The sequence below is a fragment of the Symphalangus syndactylus genome, chromosome 6 (genome assembly GCF_028878055.3).
Source record: "Symphalangus syndactylus isolate Jambi chromosome 6, NHGRI_mSymSyn1-v2.1_pri, whole genome shotgun sequence".
Lineage (NCBI taxonomy): Eukaryota > Metazoa > Chordata > Mammalia > Primates > Hylobatidae > Symphalangus > Symphalangus syndactylus.
The window spans coordinates 30,433,541-30,448,477 of record NC_072428.2 but is presented as its reverse complement, the minus strand read 5'-3'; the positions used below and the strand labels follow the sequence as shown (position 1 = coordinate 30,448,477).

Below are 14,937 nucleotides of genomic sequence, written 5' to 3'. Positions count from 1 at the left end.
GGTAGGCAAATAATGATAATGTTTCTGCCTTCTATATAAAGTAATAAAAATTAATTATAATTAAATGTAAAGCATTAAGGGCGTATATAATTTTTCTTAGAGCAATCAGTGAAAAACATGAAAATATGTTTAGCTAGAAAAGCAATGACAAAATTAAAATTAAACTTTGAAAATTGACAAATAACACAAAATATAGAAAAAAAAAACAGAAGGCAATAAAATACATGTAAAATATTACCCCCAACCCCAAAATATCACATTAAATATAAATTTAATAATAACACAACTTAAGGCAATACTGTCAGACTAAGACTAAATCAGACAGAACAAAATAAAGCAAAATGAAAATAGGACTCAACTCTAAACTGTTTACAAGAGGCAATCTTTAAATGAGAAAACAGTGTGCGAAAATAACTAAATACATAGATGTATAAAGAATACTAAAAAACCACTAATTTTAAAAAGTCACAGTGACCATATTAATATCAGAGCAAATATCAAAACAATATTGTAATGAGGTAAAGGAGAAAATTTTATGATGGCAAAGTGTCAATTTATTATGACAAAATAACAATCATAAACATCTATGCGCCTAATACGTTCTTATGTTAAAAAGGAACCAACATGTATATCTTTTTTGCAGCACAATTCACAATTGCAAAATATGGAATCAATCTTAGATGTAGATCAATTGATGTGTGGATAAAGAAAATAGTGTGTGTGTGTGTGTGTGTGTGTGTGTATCCATACTATGGACTACGCAGTCACAAAAAAGAATGAAATACTATATTTTGCAGTAACTCAGTGGAACTGGAGGCCATTATCCTAAGTGAAGTAACTCAGGAATAGAAATCCAAATACCACATGCTCTCACTTCTAAGTAGGAGCTAAGCTATGTGTACACAAAGTCATACGGAGTGGTTTAATGGACACTGGAGACTCAAAAGTGGGAAGGATGGAAGAGGGTGAGGAATGACAAATTATCTAACGGGTAAAATGTACACTATTCAGGTAATGGGTACAGTAAAATCTCAGAATTCACCACTATACCCAATTCGTTCATGTAATAACCAAAAACCACTTGTATCCCTAAAGCTATTGAAATAAAAAAAATTAATCTCCAGCATAAGGGTAGCCAGTTATTTCACTACCATTTATTGAATAGAGTGTTCTTTCCCCAGTGTATCTTTTTGTCTACTTTGTCAAAGAACCAGTGGTTACAGGTGTGCTGCTTTGTTTCTGGACACCTTGGTTCCATTGGTCTATGTATCTACTTTCATACCAGTATCATGCCATTCAGGTCACTGTACCCTTGTAGTATACTTTGAAGTTTGAGTAATATGATGCCACTAGATGTGTTCCTTTTGCTTAGGATTGCTTTGGCTATTTGGGCCCTTTTTTGTTTTCATATCCATTTTAGAATAGATTTCTAATACTATGAAAAGTGATGTTGGTAGTTTGATAGGAATAGCATTGAATATTTAAATTGCTTTGGGCAGTACATCCTTGTTAACAATATTGATTCCTCCTATCCATGAGCATGGAATGTTTTTCCATTGTTTCTGTCATCTCTGATTTCTTTCAGCAGTGTTTTGTCTGAATTCTTGTTGCAGGGATCTTTCATCTCCCTAGTTAGCTGTATTCTTGGGTGTGTGTGTGTGTGTGTATTGTGAATTGGATTACATTTTTGATTTGGCACTCAGCTTGGATGTTATTGGTGTATAGAAATTCTACTGATTTTTGTACATTGATTTTGTATCCAGAAAGTTTGCTGAAGTTGCTTAACAGATTGAAGAACTTTTGGGCAGAGACAATGGGATTTTCTAGATATAAAATTATATCCTCTGCAAACAGAGAGTTTAACTTCCTCTCTTACTATTTAGATGTCTTTTATTTCTTTCTCTTGCCTGACTGCTCTGACTAGGACTTCCAGTACTACCTTGAACACAAGTGGTGACAGTGGGCATCCTTGATCCCATCTTACCTCTTCTGTTGAAGAGATTCCTTAAGATCTCTACAACAAGAATTGAGAGCTTCCTTTTCTCTATACACAAAATCAGCTCAAGATGGATTAAAGATATAAAACATAAAGCTATTAAAACTCTTGAAGAAAACTGAGGAAATACCATTCTAGACATAAGCCGTCAGAAAGATTTTTTTGGCAAAAATGCCAAAAGCACTTGTGAGAAAAACAAAATTGAAGAATGAGATCTAATTAAACTGAAGAGCTTACAGCAAAAGAAACTATCAACTGAGTAACTATATAACCCACAGAATGAAAGAAAGTATTTACAATCTATGCATCTGATAAAGGTCTAATATTCAGAATCTATAATAAACTTATATTAACAAGCCAAAAACAACCTCATTAAAAAGTTGGCAAAGGACATGTTTCAAAAGAAGATACATACATGGCCAAGTAGCATATGAAAGAATGCTCAACATCATTACTCTTTGGGGAAATGCAAATTAAAACCACAATGAGATACCATCTGACAACAGTTAGAGTGGCTATTATCAAAAAGTCAAAAATAACAGATGCTGGTGAGGCTGTGGAGAAAAGGGAATGCTTACACACTGTTGGTGAGATTGTAAACTAGTATAGCCAATGTGGAAAGGAATTTGGTAATTTCTCAAACAACTTAAAACAGAACTATCATTTGACCCAGCAATCTCATTATTGGGTATATACTCAAAGGAATATAAATTATTCTATTATAAAGACACATGTATGTGTATGTTCATCATAGCACTCTTCACAATGGCAAAGACATGGAATAAGCCTAAATGCCCATTAACAGTAGACTGGATAATTAAAATGTAGTACATACATATGCCATGGAATACTATGCAGCCATAAAAAATGAGATCGTGTCTTTTGAAGCAACAAGCATGAAGCTGGAGGCCATTATCCTAAGCAAACTAATGCAGGAACAGAAAACCGAACACCACATGTTCTCATTTATAAGTGAGAGCTCAACATTGAGTATGTGTGGATATAAAAGAAGGGAACAGTAGATTCCAGGGCCTACTTGAGTGTGGTGGATGGGAGGGGAGTGAGAATCAAAAAACTAGTCAGGGAGAATACTTTTTACCTGGGTGATGAAATAATCTGTACACCAAACCCCCGTGACACACAATTTATTTATAGAACAAGCCTGCACATGTATAACTGAAACTAAGAGTTAAAATAAAAAAAATTTAAATGAAACATTTCAATAGACATTTGTTCAAAAAAGATATTCAAATGAGCATTAAGTACGTGAAAAGATGTTGAACACATCATTAATAAGGAAATGAAAATTATAAACACAATGAAATACTACTTCATAGCCAGGAGGACTGCTACATTATAAAAGACAATTATTATTATTATTGGAGAGAATGGGCAGATATTTGATCCTAATTTATTTTTTGTATGCTGACATGCTGGCAAGTTGATGGAAATATGAAGTGGTGCGACTACTTTGGAAAATAGTTTGACAATTCATCAAATATTAAGCATATAGTTAGTATATCTCCAATAACTCTGCCCTTAGGTATATGCTGAATTGAAAAGAAAACATATAACCACAATAAAACTTATACATAACTGTTCATAGCAAACTTATATTAAAAAATAGACTGGCCGGGCACAGTGGCTCAAGCCTGTAATCCTAGCACTTTGGGAGGCCGAGGTGAGCGGATCACGAGGTCAGGAGTTCGAGACCATCCTGGCCAACATAGTGAAACCCTGTCTCTACTAAAAATACAAAAAAATTAGCAGGGCGTGGTGGCGGGCGCCTGTAGTCCCAGCTACTCGGGAGGCTGAGGCAGGAGAATGGCGTGAACCCGGGAGGCGGAGCTTGCAGAGTGCCGAGATGGTGCCACTGCACTCCAGCCTGGGGGACAGAGCCAGACTCTGACTCAAAAAAAAAAAAAAAAAAAGTCACACACTCATTTAGCCAGGCGCGGTGGCTCACGCTTGTAATCCCAGCACTTTGGGAGGCCGAGGCGGGCAGATCACGAGGTCAGCAGATCGAGACCACAGTGAAACCCCGTCTCTACTAAAAATACAAAAAAATTAGCCGGGCGTGGTGGCGGGCGCCTGTAGTCCCAGCTACTCAGAGAGGCTGAGGCAGGAGAATGGCGTGAACCCGGGAGGTGGAGCTTACGGTGAGCCGAGATTGCGCCACTGCACTCCAGCCTGGGCGACAGAGCGAGACACTGTCGCAAAAAAAAAAAAAAAAAAAAAAAAAAAAAAAAATAGAAAGAACCCAAAATTCAAATCAACTGATGAAAAAGTAAACAAAATGTAGTATATTCCTGCAATGAAATATTTTTTAACAATTAAAAGTACAAAGTACTAACACATGGCCCATATTGATGAAACTTGCAAACTTTGTGCTAAGGGAAAAAGACCAGTCAGGAAAAGACAACATACTGTATGATTCCATTTATATGATATATTCAGAATAGGCAAATCTGTAGAGATAGGCAGTGGATTTATGGTTGTCTAGGTCATGACCTATTATCTTGTTACAATGGCATAAGCTTTATCATAGCAGCAGAATAGAGGCTCACACATCAGATGTTTCTTAAATGATGATACTAGGAAAGACAGTGAAAAATTAGGTTTAATAAATACATATTAAAAACAACTGTTTAAGTGATTCAACAAATCTTTGTGTTATTTACAGTCATATCAGTTTATGAAAAACTCACAGAAGTAGACAAATTTCCCATGTCATTGATTTCATAAATATTACAGGTTTCTATTGGAGGATAGAATGTGGAAATAAAATAAGGGTTATCAAACAACCTGAGTTGTAATCAAAATATTATTTTTAAAATAATTTAAATACTTAAAAATATGATAGGATATATGTTTTTAATCTTTCCTTCCTTTTTCTCACCCCTTCCCTTCCTGTCTCACTTCATTTCTTATTCTTTTTCTTTCTTAATAGCTACTGATTCTTATATAGTTTCATAGCCTGTAATTTCCTTGGTCACAGTACTAATAACCAGCAAAGCATTAGTGTTTGATTAAATCTTCAGAAACAATGGTTGTCCTTAATGAACCAATAGAAAATCATCACTAGGGTACTTTTATTCTCATAGGCATTGGTGCCAGCATGACTGAGACTTGAAATCACAGATGAAGTTTATAATCATTCGTGATTATAAATGGCAATTATACATCTGCTGTGAAATAACTAACATTGAATACAAGGGATTTAGAAGATAGTTTCTGTTAATTTGTCTCCTTTTCTGCAAAATAATGTCTAAAACACAATGTTTATATATAAGTTGTCTCATAATTTTTTCAACAATTATATGTTTACACATATGTATATACGTGTATATACATACTGATATTTCCTTTGTTTAATATCCTTAACCTGAAAAATTGGTTACATTTTTATTGTAAAATAGATAAATTATACTGTCATATCATATTGAGGGATGTAGCCTCTAGAATTAATAAATACATTTCATAGTTATAACAAGTTCACTTGTATATGGTACAACATTCTAAGTATATTGTGTGTATTATCACACATAATTCTTGTAATGATCACATAAGACAGGAAGATAAGGAGCAAATATGTAGAATAAATTGTCCAAGATCATAAAAATATCATAAGTATTTGAGTCTTTCTTTGGAAATATAATAATAAAATATAATAATGTCTTTTGCATCTTCAAGAAAGTGTTATAGACATGTAGTTTGTGAAGCTGACACTGCTTTGCTATCTACTACAGTGGAAAGATCTTGATACATGACTTCCCAATTGCTGCCTATGTTGTATTGCTGACTTGAAGAATTTAAAATATGAAAAGATTATATCAGGGCATGGTGACTCACACTTGTAATCCCAGCACTTTGGGAGGCCGAGGCGGGTAGATCAGTTGAGGTCGGGTGTTAAAGACCAGACAGACTGGCCAACATGGTGAAACCCTGTCTCTACTAAAAATACAAAAATTAGCCAGACGTGGTGGTGGATGACTGTAATCCCAGCTACTAAGGAGGCTGAGACAGGAGAATCACTTGAACTTGGGAGGCAGAGGTTGCAGTGAGCCAAGATAGTGTCACTGCATTCCAGCATGGGTGATGGAGTGAGACCCCATCTCATTTAAAAAAACTCATAAAAATAAATATTATATTATTTATATATTATATATAATATATATTAAATTACTTATATATAGACACTTATTTTGACATCTATTATTTAGAATATTTATAGTAGAAACCAAATTGGGCCAGCTGAGTCAAATCGGGGAAATATAAAGATCATTTTCTGTGGAAGCTGGGGAAGAAACTGAACTCAAGAGAATGTTTTAGAAATACAAATAAACCAACAATTGATGCTTTTATTTCCTCTAGTCTTTGCATTTCTTAAAAAATCGGTCCTTTATTTCTCTTTATCAGTTGCAAATTGGATAGATTCTCTTTGGCTCTCTGGAAGAAGGGAAAAACCATGGCATCTCACAGACCCTGTTTTAACAGATCACAGTGATAGTAGCTTTACATAGTTCCAAGTGATATTCATCTTGATTTTAGTCCTCATTCCAATATTTTAGATGGGGGAATATGACTGGCCTATTTTTGGTCAAGGCATATACCTGATCCAACTAACTCTGACCAGAACAATTTCATGAAGGAAAAATATAACTGCAGAAGAAGATACTTAATGGATTAGGAATTGAGAATATATTTTGCAGAGACATGGCTATTATTGGGTCAGGAGTCACATTACCAGGTGTCCTTCCAGAATGCAAGGAATATTAAATGTCAAGGAAGATGGGACTGGGCCAAATCTTGTGCTTGAAAGCAAATATCAATAATATTAAATAATAAATCTAGTTCAATGTTTTAACAATTTGGCTATTTCTCTTCAAATCTTATCAACTAACCATTAATGAATAATACTCTGAGGCAGATATTATTTGGGATACACACTGCTAAGTCTAAGAAGTATATATGGGCAAGTATACCACTGTCAGATTATTTAGTCTGAGGACTGCCTTTGTGAGAATCCTTTTCTCTCTGGGCTTTAATCAGAATTGGCCAAAGATAAATGCTTAATGAGGTTTGGAAGGCATATGGCAGCAGCAGCCATTCCTCTCAGGAAGTCTTTAAGGCCAGATGAAAAATGGTCAAATAACAGAGGTACTCGGTGGGTCTCAGCTTGTCATCACTCTCCTCGGCTCCACATCCACTTGTCTTCCTAACTGCCAGCCCTGATCAAAAACAGGAGCCCTCATCCCAACACCAGATGCTTGGCTGCAGATCCATAGAGTAGTAGCTATACAGAGAAAACAAATTCTTCCAGATCTATCTGTGGGCTTCTCCTGAGTATCCTACTTTGCCAGATAGACATGTTGGATTTCTCAGATTTCCCTGTACATCAAATTGCACACGCCTGCAGTTAACTTCAGGATTCTCATATATTCCAGCTCTTTCTTTCACTTTCTCATCACCTCCTACAATTGTATCTATAATCTGCATCCCTTTATACATTTAGTTGCAGCTCCACTGTTCAAAAGGTAACTGACAACAGAGCTAAATAGCTAACCTACCTATGATGTTCGATGTTGCCATTACCGGTGGATTGACATGAGTTTCTAAAGATGACGAAAAATAATAATCATAATCCTTCTTGAACTGGCCCTAATATTCTCTGCCATATATTGGGAACTTCTATTATTTTATGGGAGCTTATAAACATGCCTCTATTCTTATGCATGTACTTGTTTTCCTTTCCTAAAATAGTTTATTATTATTCTTTGTTTGGATAAATCAAGCTCAGTGCAAGAAGTCACTTTCATTTGTATACTTTCCTCAGGTATATTTACTTCTCCCAATATGCCTCTGCATCACTTTATATACATTCCTTTTACTAAAACTATCACTTTTTAAATAATTATTTATTTGTATCAGAATTTATTTTTATGACTCAGTTCTGTTACCTGGAGATAAAGACCAAGTTCATTAGCCAGTATAGTACTTGGTATACAGTGCATGATTAAGAACCTATTGTAGAATCAATAAAAAGTTGTGTTAATCCTAAAAGGACCATTAAATCTAAAGTGAACATTAGTGTCTTTGATAGTTTTAAAAATCACTTCAAAAATTTTAACAGCCTCCTCATTGAGATGTGGGATCTGTAATTTTTCTCCTAGAATGTAGCAAGGCATATGAACACTTGGCCAAAAAAGTACAATATAGGTGACTCTATATGACTTTTGCCTACATCATAAAATGTTACTTAAAGGTAGCATCTACGTGGTTCTCCTAGGATGCTAAATCTTAGAACTCTCTCTTGCTACATCCACCTTTTGGAACCCAACCACTATGCTATCATAAGCTTAAACCATATGGAGATGCCATGCATAACTACTAGACTGGGAAGGCCTAGTTGAGCTTGAACTTCAGCCTATCCAGCCTTCGTGAAAACAGATGAGTGAAGGAGTTATCTGAGGTCACATTCTCCATCCCCAGCGTTCTAGCTCCCTGCCATTTAAATCTGGTCTCACTCCAGTAACCTTTGGTTCAACCCAGTAGATGCCATAGAAATTACAGAGTCATCTCCTCTGTACCATATTCAGATTTCTGATGGATAGAAACTTTGAGCATAATAATCTGTTTTTATTGTTTAAAATTAGTATATTTTGGAGTTTTCTTTTTATGGTGCAAAAATTACTGAAACAGATTTTGGTAACTGGGAGTTAATACTGGTGGAACAAAAACCTAAAAATATGCAATATTGGTTAATGGAAGAGTTGGTGAGCGGAATCCTGATAAGCCTCAGGAAGGCTGTTTTTCAGAGCTCAACAGAACATGAGGACAATAATACTGGAAGCTGCAGTAAAGGGAAAATAAAGTAACCAATAAATTTGATAATCATGCTAAGAAGAGTTGTTAAATATATTTCCTGGCTTTTTCTAGATATCTATGAGGGAGCAGAGAGATAAAGTCAAATTAACTTAAAATACATTGCTTAACTTTGAGTAGAATTGGGAAGAAATATAAAGAGCTTAGGTCAGTAATGCCCGCCAGCTGGGGCTTCTCAGAGTAAGAAAGGACCACAGGGTAATGTCAAAGCTAGTGTGTTAATAGAAAAATGTGGACTGGAGTTGAAGATAATGCTAAGGGTATGACTTAAAAACCCTTTAATAAGACCTCAGAAAGAGATAAGTTGGTGCCTCACAGACCCATGCAGACAGACAAAAGCCCTTCTAAGAGTGTATCCCCTCTAAATCGTATTTAGAGGATTTGCTAAATAGGGTCTTGTTTAGCAAATCCTCTCTATTAAACAATAGGGCTTCTAAAACTCTCAAAACAGACTCATAGGGGGCCCAATACAGACAAGGGTTTATCTCAAAAAGATGTGAGTATGTATTAGTCCGTTTTCATGCTGCTGATAAAGACATGCCTGAGACTGGGCAATTTACAAAAGAAAGAGCTTTCATTGGACTTCCTTAATAGTTCCATGTGGCTGGGGAAGCCTCACATTAATGGCAAAAGGCAAACAAGAGCAACTCATGTCTTACGTGGATGGCAGTAGGCAAAGACAGAGAGCTTGTGAAGGGGAACTCCTCTTTTTAAAAACCATCAGATCTCATGAGACTTATTCACTATCACAAGAACAGCATGGGAAAGACTTGCCCCCATGATTCAATTACCTCCCACTGGGTGCCTCCCACAACACATGGGAATTCAAGATGAGATTGGGGTAGAGACACAGCTAAACCATAAAATTCCACCCTGACCCCTCCCACATTTATCATCGTCTCCCAATCATGCCTTCTCAACAGTCCCTCAAAGTCTTAACTCATTTCAGCATTAACTCAAAAGTCCACAGTCCAAAGTCTCATCTGAGACAAGGCAAGTCTCTTCCACCTATAAGCCCGTAAAATCAAAAGCAGGCTAGTTACTTCCTAGATACAATGGGTGTACAGGCAATGGGTAAACACAGCCATTCCAAATGGGAGAAATTGGCCAAAAAAAGGGGATATAGCCCCCATGCAAGTCTGAGCTCCAGCGAGGCAGTAAAATCTTAAAGCTCCAAAATAATGTCTTTTGATTCCATGTCTCATACCTAGGTCATGCTGATACAACAGTTGGGTTCCTATGGTCTTGGGCAGCTCTGCCCCTGTGGTTTTGCAGGGTACAGCCTCCCTCCCAGCTACTTTCATGGGCCAGTGTTGAGTGTCTGCAGCTTTTCCAGATGCAGAGTGTAAGCTGTTGGTGGATCTACCATTCTGAGGTCTGGAGAACAGTGGCTGTCTTCTCAAACCTCCACTAGTCAGTTCCCCAGTAGGGACTCTGTGTGGGTGCTCTGACCCCACATTGCCTTTCAACACTGCCCTAGCAGAGGTTCTCCATGACAGCCCCACCCCTGCAGCAAACTTCTGCCTGGACATCCAGATATTTCCATACATCTTCTGAAATCTAGGCAGAGGTTCTAAAACCTCAGTTCTTGACTTCTGTGTACTTGCAGGCTCAACACCATGTGGAAGCTTGAGGCTTGCACCCTCTGAAGCCACGGCCTGAGCTCTACATAGGCCCCTTTCAGCCACAGCCCAAGTTCTATGTTGGCCCCTTACAACCATGGCTAGAGTGGCTGGGACGCAGGCCACCGAGTCCCTAGGCTGCACAAAGCACAGAGATCCCGGGCCCAACCCACAAAACCACATTTTCCTCCTAGGCTTCTGGGCCTGTGATGGGAGGGGCTGCCGTAAAGACCTCTGACATGTCCTGGAGACATTTTCCCTGTTGTCTTGGGGATTAATATTTGGCTCCTCATTACTTATGCAAATTTCCACAGCCAGCTTGAATTTTTCCTCAGAAAATGGGATTTTCTTTTCTATCACATTGTCAGGCTGCAAATTTTCTGAAATTCTATGCTCTGCTTCCCTTATATAAGGGACTTGATTCCCTTATAACAGCAACCAAGTCACCTCTTGAATGCTTTGCTGCTTAGAAATTTATTCTGCTAGATACCTTAAATCATCTCTCTCAAGTTCAAAGTTCCACAAATCTCTAGGGCAGTGGCAAAATGCCACCAGTATCTTTGCTAAAACATGACATGAGTCACCTTTGTTCCAATTCCCAACAAGTTCCTCATCTCCATCTGAGACCACCTCAACCTGGACCTTATTGTTTATATCACTACCAGCATTTCTGTCAAAGCCATTCAACAAGTCTCTATGAAGTTCCAAACTTTCCCACATTTTCCTGTCTTCTTCTTAGCCTCCCAAACTGTTCCATCCTCTGCCTGTTACCTAGTTCCAAATTCGCTTCCACATTTTGGGGTATCTTTTCTGCAACGCTCCACTCTACTGGTACCAATTGACTGTATTAGTCAATTTTTACACTGCTGATAAAGATATGCCCAAGACGGGGCAATTTACAAAAGAAAGAGGTTTAATTGGACTTACAGTTCCATATGGCTAGGGAAGACTCACATTCATGGCAGAAAGCAAGAAAGAGCAAGTCACGTCTTACCTGGATAGCAGCAGGCAAAGAGAGAGAGCTTGCTCAGGGGAACTCCTCCCTTTAAAACCATCAGATCTCAAGAGACTTATTCACTATCACAAGAAAAGCATGGGAAAGACTTGCCCCCATGATTCAATTACCTCCCACTGGATCCCTCCCAAATCACATGGGAATTCAAGATGAGATTTGGGTATGGACATAGCCAAACCATATCAGTCTGTATCTAATTGAATAAATCTCAGTGATATTTTTTAAATATCCACAATCTTTTTAAGAACAAAATATACTGGGAGAAGTACTACCACTCAAATGGAAAAGGGCAGAGATAGAGCAATATAAGACAAGACTTCCTATCACTGAACTTCCATTTACACAAACAAAAAATAATTATCTTCGTGTTCTATTTCCTATGGAGGATAGTAAGATAAGTCAAAGGACAAAGACAAGACATATGAAGAATTATCTCCAGACAACAATATGAGCTTGAATCACAGAAGTGACAACACATGCTGGCTGGATCAGAAATGTTCTGGACCAGTAACGATTTTGTGTGTCATTTTTTCCTCATTTTAAATAAGCCAAGCTGCATTTAAGTTTATTGAATACCTGTCTAATTATTGTTGGCTGAATGTGTGGGCATATAAAGTGTTTCTTTTTTTAAACAATTTCAACTTTTAGATACAGGGAGTACATGTGTGGGTTTGTTATCATGGATAACATCATGGAGATATTCCATGATGCTGAGGTGTGGGGTTCAGATCCCATCACCCAGGTAGTGAGCATAGTATCCAACAGGTTGTTCTTCAATCCACACACCCCTCCCTCCCTTCCCGCTCCGGTAGTCTGCTTTGTCTGTTGTTCTCATCTTTATGGCCTCGTGTGCTTAATGTTTATCTCCCTTTTTTTTTTTTTTTTTTTTTTTTAGATGGAGTCTCACTCTGTCACCCAGGCTGGAGTGCAGTGGCATGATCTCAGCTGACTGCAACCTCCATCTCCTGGGATAAAGTGATTCTCCCACCTCAGCCTCCCAAGTAGCTTGGATTACAGGTATGCACTATCATGCCTGGCTAAGTTTTGTATTTTTAGTAGAGACGGGGTTTCACCATGTTGGTCAGGGTGGTCTTGAACTCCTGACCTCAAGTGATCCACCCATCTCAGCCTCCCAAAGCACTGGGATTACAGGCGTGAGCCACCACACCTGGCCTAGCTCCTTCTTATAAGTGAGAACATGCAGTAGTTGACTTTCTGTTCCTGAATTAAATGTATTTCTTTAATTCACAGGTCTTCAGATTGAGAGGAGCAGAACATGAGGTACTGAACTCAAGAGGTCTCACCTGCACTTGGACCTGATTTACATGACAAGTTTCTGGCCTGATTCAGTAACATGATACAATCTTATGTGGGGTATTTGGAGGTGGAACATGTATTTTTCATGGGGAAGAATGTAAATAATCCATGGAATAAAAATTGTGACATTTTAAAATATGGCCTCAGAATCCTTTGCACTCCTCTCATTAAGAAGTAAGGTCTATGAGTTTCCCTTTGAATTTGAGTGGGCTTTTGACTTCCTCAATCAATATTGTAAGTTTCAAATAATGTTATGTGACTTCTAAATCTAGATTATAAAAGGTCTTGCAGATGTCGCATAATTTTTTTTAAAATTACACCAAAATCATTTTTGCGTAATTCTCCTTCCTGGAGCTTTCATTCTTGTGCATTCCCTCCCAGAATCCCAGAATCTAGCCACTACACTGTGAGAATTCCAAGCCTCACAGAGAGGGTCTGTGTAGGTTCAAAGTTCTAGCGTCCCAGTTGAGACTGTCCTTAAGCCACCACACCCCGAAAAACAGACTGTGGGTAGAGTTTATATTGGAAATGTTTTCTCCAGTCTTAGTTGTCCCAGTCCCCGGCTGCTAGAGGTATCTCCAGCTGTTTAAGAGATCTCAACTGAGGTACCAGATATGGTAAAGTTCTAAAATGCCACTCCTATTCTGTATACCCTAATTTCCAAATTCACATAATTTGTAACCATAATAAAGCAATTGCAATCATGTACTACTAAAATATAGGATATTTTAAACACAGCAACTTTAACTAAAAGAAGGATTGACATATTTTGCTACATTGAAGTCATGCTCTCTGTAGCCAAGAGACTCTCTTTTCACTCCTTTTTAATTAAACTCATACTTCCTCCAACTCATACTTGTGAAATATCATTATTTATGAGTATTGAGCAAAACATTATTCAAAACTACATATACAGCACTTATTCCTTTAAATGGTCCATGTCTTTTTGAAAACCTTCACAGCTAGGCCTTCGCTGTTTTCTAGTTAAATTCCTGCTAATCTAACCTAAATTATCAGCAACATCTCAAGGATAACTATGGAGGAAATGTTCCACCACTTGAAATAAACAAGGATAAAAGAAAATTCATCTTTGGCATTTTTTACTCACTGTAAAATTAAGTATATGGAGAAGGTACAAATGCATATCTACCTGTACACATGGTTATTACTGGCAAAATGTGCAAAATAGAACTCTGTCCTTATTGCTCTTTTATGTCGTAAACCCCCAGTATAAAGCCAAAGTCTTCTCTCCATATAGTATTTATACACTCTGATTCTGTTCAGGTCTGTAAGACCTCATAAACAGTTGTGTAATATAGATTAGGTTATCATTTCCTAGAAGTACACACACACACACACACAAAGTATATAAAACATTAAACACATAGTGTGAAATTGGCAGATTAGGAGACATTACACTAGATCATTCCATAAAAAATAATAATTTATTTCCTTTGTTCTATGAAAATATAAACTTCTTGCTATAGACACTGGAACTTTATGTTTCCCCAAAATCCATATGTTGAAATCTAATCCTCCATGTGAGAGTATTAGGGAGTGGAGACTTTGGGAGGTGATTAGGTTATGAGGATGGAGTCCCTACGAATGCAATAAGTGCCCTCATAAAAAAAGAAAGCTCCACTGTTCCCTTCCTCCATTTGAGGACACAGAAGGAGGATGCCATCTATTAATTAAAAGGCAGGGTTTCACCAGACCCCAAATATACGCATCTTAATCTTGGACTTCTTAACCTTTAGAATTGTGAGAAATAAATTTCTATTGTTTATAAGCCCTCAAGTCTATGGCATTATGTTTTAACCACTTAAATGGACTAAGACTCTTCTCAGATCATTCTTCATAATGGAGAACCTATAACAAAATAAACTATGGTTGCAATCTTATTACCATAAATTTTCTATAGAGTTCAAGACCTCTCAATATATCACCTATATAGAACAATATACCAATCCGTTGAAGGACAAAACCAGTACTCAGTGACATATGTAATTGATGTGACTATATTCGACCACTGGACCAAAGAATTTCTAAGAGATTTAGTATTTAGTAAGGCAATCTACCAAACCACTGAGATGGTTCCAGAA

General features: G+C 37.3%; 1 long non-coding RNA gene across 1 annotated transcript in view; it reads left to right on the top strand.

The window, feature by feature from the left end:
- LOC134737004 (uncharacterized) overlaps positions 1 to 12,971 on the top strand; it is a 94,624-nt gene extending 81,653 nt beyond the window's left edge. The window contains exon 3 of the long non-coding RNA XR_010121518.1: positions 12,770 to 12,971. This is a non-coding gene — a long non-coding RNA (uncharacterized lncRNA). The remainder of the gene's footprint in view (positions 1 to 12,769) is intronic.
- The last annotated feature ends 1,966 nt before the right edge of the window (positions 12,972 to 14,937 follow it).